Consider the following 12251-nt stretch of genomic DNA (forward strand, 5'->3'; position numbering starts at 1 on the left):
TGCTCATCCTTGGGAGGAAACCACAGCACCCGGAGGCAACCCATGCAGACACGAGAAGAACGTGCAAACTCCACACAGGCAGCGACTTGGGGCTGTAATCGAACCTGGGTCCCTAGTGCTGTGAGGCTGCAGTGCTAACCGATGTGCTGCTGCTGATGGAAGGGGGAAGAGGCCAAGGAAGGAATACATAAATTGGGAAAGTAATGAGGCATTGAAGAATCTAGACAAAATGTTTAAGTGAGTAAAACTATTGCATGTAATTTAGTACCGATAAATTTATTACTGACATGAGCAAAGTGTTGGATATACAATTACCCAATGAGTAGTGTTGGGTAGGAGACTGAACAAGATGAGAGTGATGATAAACTAACACTTAGAATGTAAATCCATGGCAAAGTTGCATCAAAGTGGACAGAATGCTGAACTATATTGCCAAATTGCAAAATTGGCATGTTGAAATTGTACCATGGTTTGGTCAGGCTGCACCTTCAATACATTTTTTAGTTTTGTGTTTACTTACAGGCAGTTCAGTGAATTATTTCCTTGAATTATTAAATCTTCAATTATTCAAACAAGTGTTGAATCATGACCCCCAAATCAGTGATTTTTCAGATGTTTATAAAATTGTTCGTTTGATGCATTAACTCCTATTTAAAATGAACAAACTACAATCTAATACCGTCCAGTATGTTTCCATGAGACATTCGAGCCATTATTTGCATTGATTTTTTTTTGCAGTTGAAAAATATTCCTAATGGATTTTGAAATCTAATTGCCAAATGGTGCATGACCATGGATCTTATGTTTACATCCCATGTTTCATAAACTAAAACAAAGGTACTCTGACGTATTGCAAACACATGCTTTTGGTGTTCCATTCAATTTATTACTGCAAACGACTGTCCTATCCTGAAGCCCCTTTCCTTGAATATGTTGTCACCTATGAAATCTATACCCATCTTTCCCAGATCTTCGTGTTTGAAATCAGTTTCCTACCTCTGCCATAATATCGAAATGTGTACTGAGACAAAGGTAAATGATTCTTTCTCCTTCTCACCTGTCTGCAACCTTTGATGGTTAATTACACCATCCTCCTCCGACACCTCTCTGCTGTCCAGCTGGGTGATGGTGCACTCACCTGGATCCGTTATTATCTAATAGCTTGAGTATCACTTGCAAAGGCCTCACTTTCTGCTCCTGCACCTTTACCTCTGGTTTCCTCTGAAGATCTATCCTTGACTCACTTCTATTTCTCATCTGCGTGTTGTTCCCTGCCACCACCGGTTACACCATCCAAAAACATAGCAACAGGCTTCATGTGTACGCTGACGACACCAATTCTATCTCAACATTCCCTCTTTCAACTTATCCATTGTTATTTAAATCACCAAATTGCTGATCCAACTTTTGGTATTGGATGAGCAGAAATGTTTTCCAATTAAAAATTGAAAAGACTGAAGCTAGTGCTTTTGGTCCCACTCCAAACTCCCTTGCTACCAACTCCATCTCTTTCCCTGGCGCAGTCCTGAGACTAAACCATTGAGTTAAAAGTAAATTACTGTGGATGCTGCAATCTGAAACAGAAACAGTTCGGGAATCTCAGCAGATCGAACAGCATCTGTGGAAAGAGAACAGAGCTAACATTTTGAGTCTGGATGAACCTTCATCAGATTTTTTTCATGAGACGAAACCAATCTGTTTCCAACCTTTGACTGCTGGTTAAGCTCCTGACACATATTTCTGTCATCACTAAAATCACCTACTCCAAGCTCTGCACATTACCTGACTTTGTGTCTGTTTCAGCTCATTTGTTGGTCTTACCCTTATTTATGCCTTAGTTGCCTCTAGATTTGACTGTTCTGACATGCTCCTGGCTGGCCTATATACCTGTCTCCTGTCTTGAGCCACAACATCCCGTTTCCCTGTCGCCCCTGTACTTTCTGATTTCTATTGGCACAAGCAACATCTTGATTTTAAAATTTTCATCTTTGTTTTTAAATCCCTCCATGGCCTCACCACTTCCTACATCTGTAATTTCTTCCAAGCCCACAACACTGAGATATCAGTGCTTCTCTAATTCTTGCTTCTTGAGCATCCCTAATTTCAATTGCTTTATCGTAAGTAGTCATGACTTCTGTTGCCGAGGCCCTGAGCTCTGGAATTCTTTCCCTGCACCTAGCCACCTCTATACCTTGCTTTCTTCCTTTAAGAGTCTCCTTAAAACCATCTTAGCTTTTGATAATCCTCCATAATATCTCCTCATAGGGCTCAGCAGCATTTTTAAAAAAATGTTTTTTTTTAATGTATTAGTGTCACAAGTACGCTTACATTAACATTGCAATGAAGTTACTGTGAAAATTCCCTAGTTGCCACTCTCCTTCGCCTGTTTGGATACACTGAGGCCAATGCAACTAACCAGCACATCTTTCGGAATGTGGGAGGAAGCCGGAGCACCTGGAGCAAACCTGTGCAGACTCCATACAGACAGATACCCAAGCTGGAATCGAATCCAGGACCGTGGCGCTGTGAGGCAGCAGTGCTAACTACTGTGCCACTGCATAATGCTGTTCTGAAGTGCCTAGCGATGCTTTATGCAGTCAAAAGTACTGCACAGACATAATTTGTTTGTTTCAATTGTGCATTTGCTGTGTTTACCAATGTCTATGTTGGATCAGTGGTAATACGCAAGGATGCTTTGAAACACTAATTTAGGCAGATTTGGCTCCCAGAACTGTCACTTTGTGTGCCGCCTATCTCTAATTAGGTGTTCTATAGGCTCATATAATTGTCATACAGCGTATATAGCCACTTCTTAGTCAACAACATGAACTCAAAGCCAACATTGCGCAGGATTGTTGCAATCAAAATATAATAATGCCTGGGGAGGTGATAATTCCATTGTTTTATGATAGATTATAATAACTGACAGCCAGAAGCAGCCTAATGGGTTTCCTTCAGTTTGCTTGACTTCAGTATGTGTTATAATCCTAGACTGGGCCCCCAAGTTGTTGGTAAAATCTAGTTTGGCTCCAATAACGTTTTGTTTAAAGTTGAATAAGTTTGAGATTCAGGACACTTGCTAAGTGAACAAAGCCGCAAGATTCCACAGGTTTGAACAAACAAAAATAAACTTGACTATATAACCTCACAAAACAAGTTGCAATATCTATCTTCAGCTCTAATATTCAGGGTTAAAATGGGGCATATGAGAATTAATAGGAAAACTGTAGTCAAACACAACACATTGCACAGAGTCCATGGATTTCTCAACAACCCACACTGATGTCAGTAAACACTGAGTCAATCAATCTTACTGATCCTCTGTGTCCCTCTCACGAGGGATTCAGTCTTTACCTTTTGAAGATCTTGCCCTGGAATTCTCTCCATAAGTCGCTCCAACGCCGAGGGCCTCAACAACACCCCAACTTGCAGGGTTTCAGATCCATCTCCCAAGATCCCATTCCCCAGGATTACCGAATATGTAATCAAACATCAACTCACAAGCACTTCTTCAGTTCCTTGGCTGTGGCAATCAGAACGCCGCCATTCTAAAAGGGTATCTTTCCCAGTTGCCTGCAGCACAGCATTACCAACCTTTCGCTGCCTTTCTCCTTGGCTCCTCTCAAGCCCTTTTTGATCGCCAGGGCTTCTCCTACGCCCTCTTCACTTAAAGTCTTTCTTTAATTGGAGTCTCTTTCTCCCCTCTCTTTAACTCAACTGGGAGCTCTCCCTGTCCCCTGTATTCTTTGGGGATCTCTTCCTGTCCTCTGCCTGGGACCCTTTTTCACAGGTACTCTGCTCCTGACCACATGTCCTTCACACTTCATGCACAGTCGCACTGGGCCAATCCTCGGCTCAAAGAACTTAAAATGCAGAACTGAGCATGTGCAGCTTGCTTCTGGTCTGCACATGTGTGGAAATCCCAAGGCCTGTTAGGACTTTGAGCTCCTGATCTCTGCTTTCGATGAGATGGTAAGTTAGTGTTCGTAACAAAATTTCTGTGCTATAGATTGGCCCTGCTAAAATTGCCCCTTAATGTCCAAAGACGTATAGGTTAGGTGGATTTGCCCTGGTAAATGCACGGGGTTACGGGGATAAGGCAGAGTGAGGACTGGATGGAATGCTCTTTTGGAGAGTCGGTGCAGATTCATTGGGCCAAATGGCCTCTTTCTGCATCTTCTGTTACAGTTGCACTGGTTTAATGAGACAAATATATGTATTAAGGTGTCTCACTAAACTTAGTCTAATGCATTTTCTTCAGGCTAAGCAGATTCAATTTATAAGAAAATTTTGTATGTTGAGCTCTGCAGCATAGCACAGATTTGCACAAAGAAGGAGCTTGTGGAAAATGTATTTCCTTGAGGTTGCAACTCCCTTTATCTATCACTTTCTTGGACAGAACAGGATTATTAGGAACAGTTAAAATATGAAGGACACTTCAATAAGAAATTAAGTGAAAAATGAAAAGAATCAGACACCAACAACAATGAACCCACAATACCAGTCATTCTGTTTTCCTACACCCCTCTTCCCTAATTTATGTGTCTATCTCTAACTGGCCCTCGCTCTCGAGTCTGCTCTTGTGCCCTCGTGCTCTCGTTCTCTCCCGGGTGCTCATTCTCTCTTCCTTCCCCACCCTCCGAACCTTGCATTCTCTCAACCTCCGGTTGAAGGTGGGGAAGTGAAGAGATGTAGAGTGTGGGTCAGGAAGAGAGCCAGCTCTCAGTTCCTTACATTCTTGTTTTCTGTGCTCCTTCTCCTACACTCTGCCTTCTCTCTCTTCCTTTTCCTCTTGTGCTTTCCCCAAATGCAAGGAAATTATGTTCCACCTTAATAAATCTGTTGCTCAGCTTCTCCTGGAGTATTGGTGATTCTTGGTATCACAATTTCAGAAATATCTCAAAACCTTAGTGAGACTGCAGTGGGTGTTTACCGGAATGGCCCCAAAACTTGGCTTTATGCAAAGTAGGTCAGATCCATTCCAGATGTTCATGATTCTGAAAAATTTTGACAGAGTAAATAAGCAGAAATTGGCTCCACTGGCTGGAGGATCAGTAACATGAACAGTCTGATTTTGGGGTGATTGGCAAACGAACAATTGGAGGACTCTTTCCTTCCCATTAGCCCACCTGCCCCCCACCACCCTCCAAATCATACCTGATACACTTGCCTTTTCCCTGACCTGTAAAACACCCGTAGACTTCAATTAACTATAATTTTACCTGATTTTGGCAGCTCGTGCTGTTTTTTTAAAAAAAGGGGGCATGGTCACCTTACACATGAGTTATTTGTCAAAGCTAGGCCCTGGATCTTGCCTGGCCTGAGACAGAAGGTTGGGTGAGACAGATGGGGAAAAAAATCAAGCTTAAAAAAACTAGGGGCGGAGTGGCAAACTGACTTTGCCACTCCGAGAATGTTCAGTTGAGCTCTGGAATTCACTGCCTTAACCATGATGAAAACAGCTGATGGTTGCTGGGAAAATTTGCGGCATGTACACGCCATGGCTCCAGTATCTTGGGACTTGCAGGCACAGGTGCAGTTGGGAACTCCTTTGAGACCACACAGCATACAGGTGTAGTTGGAAGTTGAGACCATAATCAGTTCAGCCATGATCTTCTTGAATGTACGAGCAGGCTTGAATGGCCCACTCCTGACCTACCTTTGCTCCTGAGTCCTATGTTTCTTTGAAGTAGCAGCGATATTTCTGGCAGTACCAACAGATTGAACAGAGAGGTTCTAAGTTTCTCAGTGAAAATGTTTCTCAGGCTCTTCAAACGCAAGACATTTTCAGTTGTATTTCATTAGATGACAGTAAAATTTGAAATAAAATCAAAAAAACTCAGCAGGTTGGGCAGCATCAGTGTAAAGAGAGAAACAGAAACGGTTAACATTTCGGGTCTGTCACTTTTCAGTGAACTGCTGCTAATCAGGCGGCATCCTCTACTTTGGTGCGACCAAATGCAGACTGGGTGAGCATTTTGTGAAACATCTCCTTTCAGTCTGCAAGCATGACCCCAAGCTGCTTGTGGTCTGTCGTTTTAATTCTCCACCTTGCTTCTGTGCTGACATCTGTCGTTAGCCTACTGCACTGTTGCAGTAAGGCTCAACATAAGCTTTGGGTTCAGCACCTCATCTTTCAATTAGGCACTGTACAGACTCGACCTTGAATTCAACAATTTCAGATCGTGAACTCTGTCCCCCATTTTGTTTCCTTTTCGCTGTTTGTTTCAGGTTTTGTCTTTCAGTCAGCAGCAAACCTGGTCCAGGCACATCTTTTGTTTCTTTGTTTTTCTCTCGCTCCATTTTTTCCCTTTGCCCCTGGAGGACAAACATTTCCGTCATTCTATCTCTCCAGCCTTCCATTGCGACACAGACCGTCCTTTTGTCCTTGTCCCAAGCACTCCTGGCTTAAAATCTGTTACATCTCTAACTTCTCCCAGTTCTGATGAAAAGTCCCAAACCTGAAACATTAACTGTTTCTCTCTCCACCGATGCTACCTAACCAACACAGTTTCCCTGCATTTTCTGTTGTTTTAGATTGCCAGCATCCACTATGTAGTTTTGATTGCAGTAAAATTTGTACTGTAATGTTTAAAACCTCATTTTGAATTGAATTTGTGGGGAAAATGCAAACAAAATGTTAACTTTTTAGTGATTGAATTTGTTTTTACAGCATATTTTAACTGCTCATCATTGTTGGTTTGCCGCTCTTAATGTGTATGAAATTTGAGTCTAACAGCTTTGAAATATTTCCATGTAAGGAATTTGAACTGATGTATTAATTTTATCTTTTGCTACCTGTGGTTGACTGAATTCATTTGTTTTGAGGAGAAATTGCACATAACTTTATAATTTCAGACTTTACCTGCAGAAATTAGGTATACTCTAACAAGTTCCTAAGATGGATTAGTTGTTGTAGGTCTGTAGAAGGGAAAGATATAATAGCCTTTTCCATTTTTATAGTTTGATTTTTTTTCTGGACACGATGGAGGAGCCGTTCCAGTTTGCACATGGTGACTGTTGTGATTTTATGCCAAGATAGAATATAAAATCTGAGTGTTCTATTGAAAAAAAAATGGGCATGTTGTATAGTTCTGTCAAGTCTTTTGGGTCATCTGAGGGTGAGGATTTAAACAGCGCATGGCGCTGTTTGTTGTTTCCACTTGGGAGAAATTTCCCAGGCTGACTGTCACTTGCAACTGCGCTGTGTGAAGTGTAGCCGAAGTATTGAAAAAGGAGAGGGACAGTATTCCTTGCTTGGCTCACCACAGTCCTATTGAAACACAGCTAAGATCAGAAGCTATTTGTGTAGGAATGGAATGAAGGCTGTGAACCACTGTCTTGAACTCTAAAGATCAGTCCATCAGAACAGCACCACAAAGCATTCATTTGCTTGTTGTTTTGCAAATCCGATTAAAAGAACTTGGAGGGGACTTGGTATGAGGGAAATTGGACAATAATGTACTTGACAACAGATGTGAAAACGTTAGCTTTTTTCATGTAAAAAACAAAATATTTTATCAAATATCCAGTCCCCACCAAGCTTGCGTGCATGTTCTTTGCATATCTTAACCGCTCAAAACAATTATGACACTCTACACTATGAATTTGCATCTTTATCTGCTTCAGCTTTCTGGGATATTATAGTCCTATGGTTGAAGGTTAATTTAAATGGTTGATAGAATGTGACATTATATACATTAATTTTCTGAAATAAGCTAAAATGTGCATTAACCTGAGAGAGAACAAGCATAGTATATAGTGCATATATAATTTTGTATTTTGAATTTCAGAATTTTGCTGTAATTTAGTTAACCTATAAAAATTACTGCATATCTTATTGGTCTGTTATTTTCCAATACAGCCACGTTTTCACACTTTGAAAGTTAATGTAAAGCAGCATAGTGACAATCATCATATCAGCATAGATTACAGACTTTCATATTCATGTGATGTGTTGTAAAGCATCTTTTAAAAATATTTATTCACCAGTTCATTACTTCATCTTAGTCACTGCAGCTCATGGACTGTTGCCAGTAAGCGGCAGAAGCATAGGTTGAGAGTCTTGAGATGGCTGATTTTGGTACTCAGTCATTGTGCAGTATCTGGCTGATGGGGTTCTACTGCGAGTTTGAAGTTCAGCATCATCGCTCCTAGGTTCATGGTCAGGACTGGGCTTGGAGACTCTGGAGCAGCAGACAGAAGCCCATGGTCCATGGAGAGATATCAAAAGATGAACAGGGCCAGATGCCATGTGAGCTTTAGTGTCTCAACTTGTGAGGCAATTTGCTGTTTTTGTGACCCCAATTGATGCCATGATTTGCAATGTAGGAACCACTGGTGTAGCATGAAAGCAGATTTGAAATAGACTAGGATTTCTCCATTATAAAGCATGTGTCAGCTTTTCTAGGTTTCTTAATGATTTTTAGAGGCTCAGTGAAAAACTCTATTTTTGTGTCCTGTCACAGTTCATTATTTTGAAGGACAGCCAGTTGTTACATTGACCAACATAACGGGCATTTTGTGCACAGCCATGAGATGTAATAATACCTGTTAATCTTTCTTCAGTCTTAATTGAGGATCTGATATTGACGAGGAGACCAATAGGGTTTATTGTTCCTCGAGTAATGGTATAGAACATAGAACAGTACAGCACAGAACAGGCCCTTTGGCCCACGATGTTGTGCCGAGCTTTATCTGAAACCAAGATCAAGCTATCCCACTCCCTATCATCCTGGTGTGCTCCATGTGCCTATCCAATAACCGCTTAAATGTTCCTAAAGTGTCTGACTCCACTATCACTGCAGGCAGTCCATTCCACACCCCAACCACTCTCAGGATCACAGGAACTATTAGAGCAGTCAGGGTCTAATTCTAATGCCTCAGCTGTACATTTTCTCCATGATCCTCCCTCGTCAAACACGTTAGTTTCTCATCTTAAAGATTTGCATTTAATAAAAAAAATGTTCATGTGATATTGGCTTCACTGACGAGGCCTGAATTTATTGGCCAGTGCTAATTGCCCTTCAAGGTGACAGAGCTGCTTCCTTGAAATGCTGCAGCTAGTGCATGATTTACTCCCACGGTGCTGTTGGGTGGGGTGTTCTGGAATATGACCCAGTGTCAACAAATGTTAAGAATTTTTTATGAAGACTAATTTGAACATATCCAACCACTGAAGTTGTTTGGCTTTTATATGAGGTAGTGTTGGTTTTCTGATTTTTGAATTTTCTGGCAAAGGAGGGAATGGTTCTATGCCCCCTGGCCTGGAGAATTTAACAAAGGTAAGTGGAGGAATAAACAGTAGATGCACAGGAAGGTCTGAGTTGTCTGGATATGGAACTGATCGTTGAGGCTTTGGTGTGCTTGTGGCACACAGGCATTAGTCGGCAAATTCTTGGTTGAAGGCATAACATTCTTGAGGCTTTAAGATTTGTTCAACCATGTTCTTTTTTTTGTATTTAAGTAAGATTTGGGTTTGATGCTCTAAACTACCTAAGTTGCAATATATTATGTAAATGTGGTCCGATGGACATTTTAAGTTTTCTTTTGGTTTGTTAATTGAAATTCTGACCTTGCTTGGAGTATTAATCACAAATGTGGTTAGAATATGGAATTCTCCACCACAAAATGTTGAGACAGAGTCCATTGTTGTTAGCTAACAAGTTTCTTGAAGAGCAAGAGTATTAAGTTTCCACGTTGGCACACTTGGTGGTCGGGATGCAAATTGGGTTCAAAAATTGTGCTTGGTTTCAGAATTTTTAAAAAGTTTCATTTAAGTAACCAGTTGAACTAAATAGCATATTGTCAGATGTAAAATCTATGAACCGGCACTGTCAGGCAGTATTTTATCTTGTAATTTAAAGATAAAATTGCACCACATTATCGAGTGATAATGTGGTGCAAATTTAGTAATGCAGTTGAAATTTGATTTATTACAAAAACATTTTTATAAGCCAAAAATAAATGATTATGTTCATTTTTTTACTTGTTTCACTGGTGCACAGAGATCAGTTTCTGAGTGAATCAACTATTTCTTATCATTTTAAGTGTTTGAGGTGCCTTTTGATATCTTGTGCATTAAAATAAATCTTAATTTTGAGCCTCCTTGAATGCTTGCACACAGGCATGATGAGTGGTTACATGCCTTAGTGATTAACTCATGCTGGGAGGATGGCAAGTCTTTTCAAGTGGGCATAATGCGGAAACTAGAATTGCACTGAATGTAACTTGCGCTTCAAATTGCTCTCTGTAATAGTTTGGCTGATTTTGAGTGAATCATACTGAATAACCCAGTGGAAACAACAAGGCTTTGAGTTGATGTGAAAAAAAATGAGTGGAATTCAACTGATAACCCTCGGTGGAGAAACATTGACGCATACTTGTTGGTTGACTGCTCTGTTATGTTGTTGTAATGTTCTGTGACATAAATGTTTTTCTCATGATTATAAAAGCATTGTTCATACTGTTATCTGTTTTCCAATTACCCGGCTAACTGTTGTCATAGCTGTTTGCTATTTGTGGGTTTCTCAGGCGATCCCTGAATTTTACTCTTGTCCTGCTTAGACATTATAATGCTCAATTGATTGCCCTTGAACACAGATGGGCTCTGTTGAAGCCCCCTCAGAGGCAAGCTGCTACCCCTCTACATTCTCACCATTGTTTGAGTTTATACTCCACTATCAATACTATGAAATGATCCATTCGGAATTTTGAATATTTTTCCCAGTTGCATTTTGCTGATGGCTCCTGCCTTCTCCAAATGCCAATTGCATATTTCTTTTCCCGAGAAGGCCTTATTGTTTGTTTCTTAAGATTCACATTGATCTTGTGCGTTGCTTTTTGTTGCAATAAAGATGCAAAGAAGTTGCAGTTTCTCCACTATCTCTTCCAATAGGTTACCATTATAATTGAGGTTCTTGGTCTGTGTGTGTATTCTTGCCAAATTCTGCTAATATGTCAGGTCTACCTGTGATGCCATCCATTCAAGATTCGCTGTCTCATCATTTTAGCTTTTAGCAATATAGCCTCTCTGTGTCCTGCACACCAACCCTTGCTGAAAGAATGTGTGCATTTGAGTATGACGGGAATTGATTTATCCCCTGTGATCTGATATTGCACATTCACTGTCCGTATAAATAATGGCTATTTGTCAAGATACTGGAGAGTGACCGGGCCTATGGACTGTATCCAGTGTAAGGAGTTGGTGTTTTGAGGGAAGAGCTGTGGCAAATAGCAACTTGTCTACATTTAAAAATGGCTTGGTGAATCATCTATTCAAAGAAAATTACAGCACAGGAGCAGGCCTTTCAGCCCTCCAAGCTGCCCGACTGAACTAAAACACCCTATCCTTCCCGGGACCATATCCCTCTATTCCCATCCTATTCATGTATTTGTCAAGATGTCCCTTAAAAGTCACTATTGTATTTGCTTCCACTACCTCCCCCGGCAGCGAGTTCCAGGCACCCACTACCCTCTGTGAAAACGTGCCTCGTACATCCCCTTTAAACCTTGCCCCTCGCACCTTAGACCTATGCCCCCTAGTAATTGACTCTTCCACCCTGGGAAAAAGCTTCTGACTATCCACTCTGTCCATGCCCCTATAATCTTGTAGACTTCTATCAAGTCAATCTTCGTTGTTCCAGTGAGAACAAACAAAGCAGTTTGCTATGTTTTTGATTGTGTCACTGTCATGATTGTAACAACGGTGAGTTTTGCCCATTCTTTTCTACATTGGTGATGACTGGATAATGTATTTTCCAAATATGATGCCATTTTAATTGTGGCCTAAATTCATATGAGGCACGGAGCCAAGGAGAAGTCCTGCCTTGTGTGCTGAATAGCAACTGCTCTGTGACTGCTTCTCTTGACTTTGTTTTCATATGTGTAGCTTTAGTTTTATATTGTGACAACATAAAAAACACAAGAAATGGATGGTAAATTTACTTCTGCCCAAAACCTGATTAATTGTATTATCGATGTAAACATAATCCAAGCTGAAGTCAACTATGTTTTCTAAATGGTCAGTGTGGCAGTGGTAACTGGTCTGGCTGAATCTGCTTTTGAAGGACTGATCAGTTATGTCAGTTTGTAACTAAGGCTTTTCAGAATGAACCACATTGCTGTGGATCTGAAGTCGCATGCTGCCCAGACCAGGTAAGGACATAAGTGCACCAGATGGTGTTTTACAGCAATCAACAATAATCATGGTCATCGTTGGACTTTTTACTTCTAGATTTTTATTAAATTCA

General features: G+C 40.7%; 1 protein-coding gene across 1 annotated transcript in view; it reads left to right on the forward strand.

Moving 5' to 3' along the window:
- LOC144508532 (brefeldin A-inhibited guanine nucleotide-exchange protein 2-like) overlaps positions 1-12251 on the forward strand; it is a 96860-nt gene that overhangs the window by 12585 nt on the left and 72024 nt on the right. The window lies entirely within an intron of this gene.

The sequence above is a fragment of the Mustelus asterias genome, chromosome 20 (genome assembly GCF_964213995.1).
Source record: "Mustelus asterias chromosome 20, sMusAst1.hap1.1, whole genome shotgun sequence".
Taxonomy (NCBI): domain Eukaryota; kingdom Metazoa; phylum Chordata; class Chondrichthyes; order Carcharhiniformes; family Triakidae; genus Mustelus; species Mustelus asterias.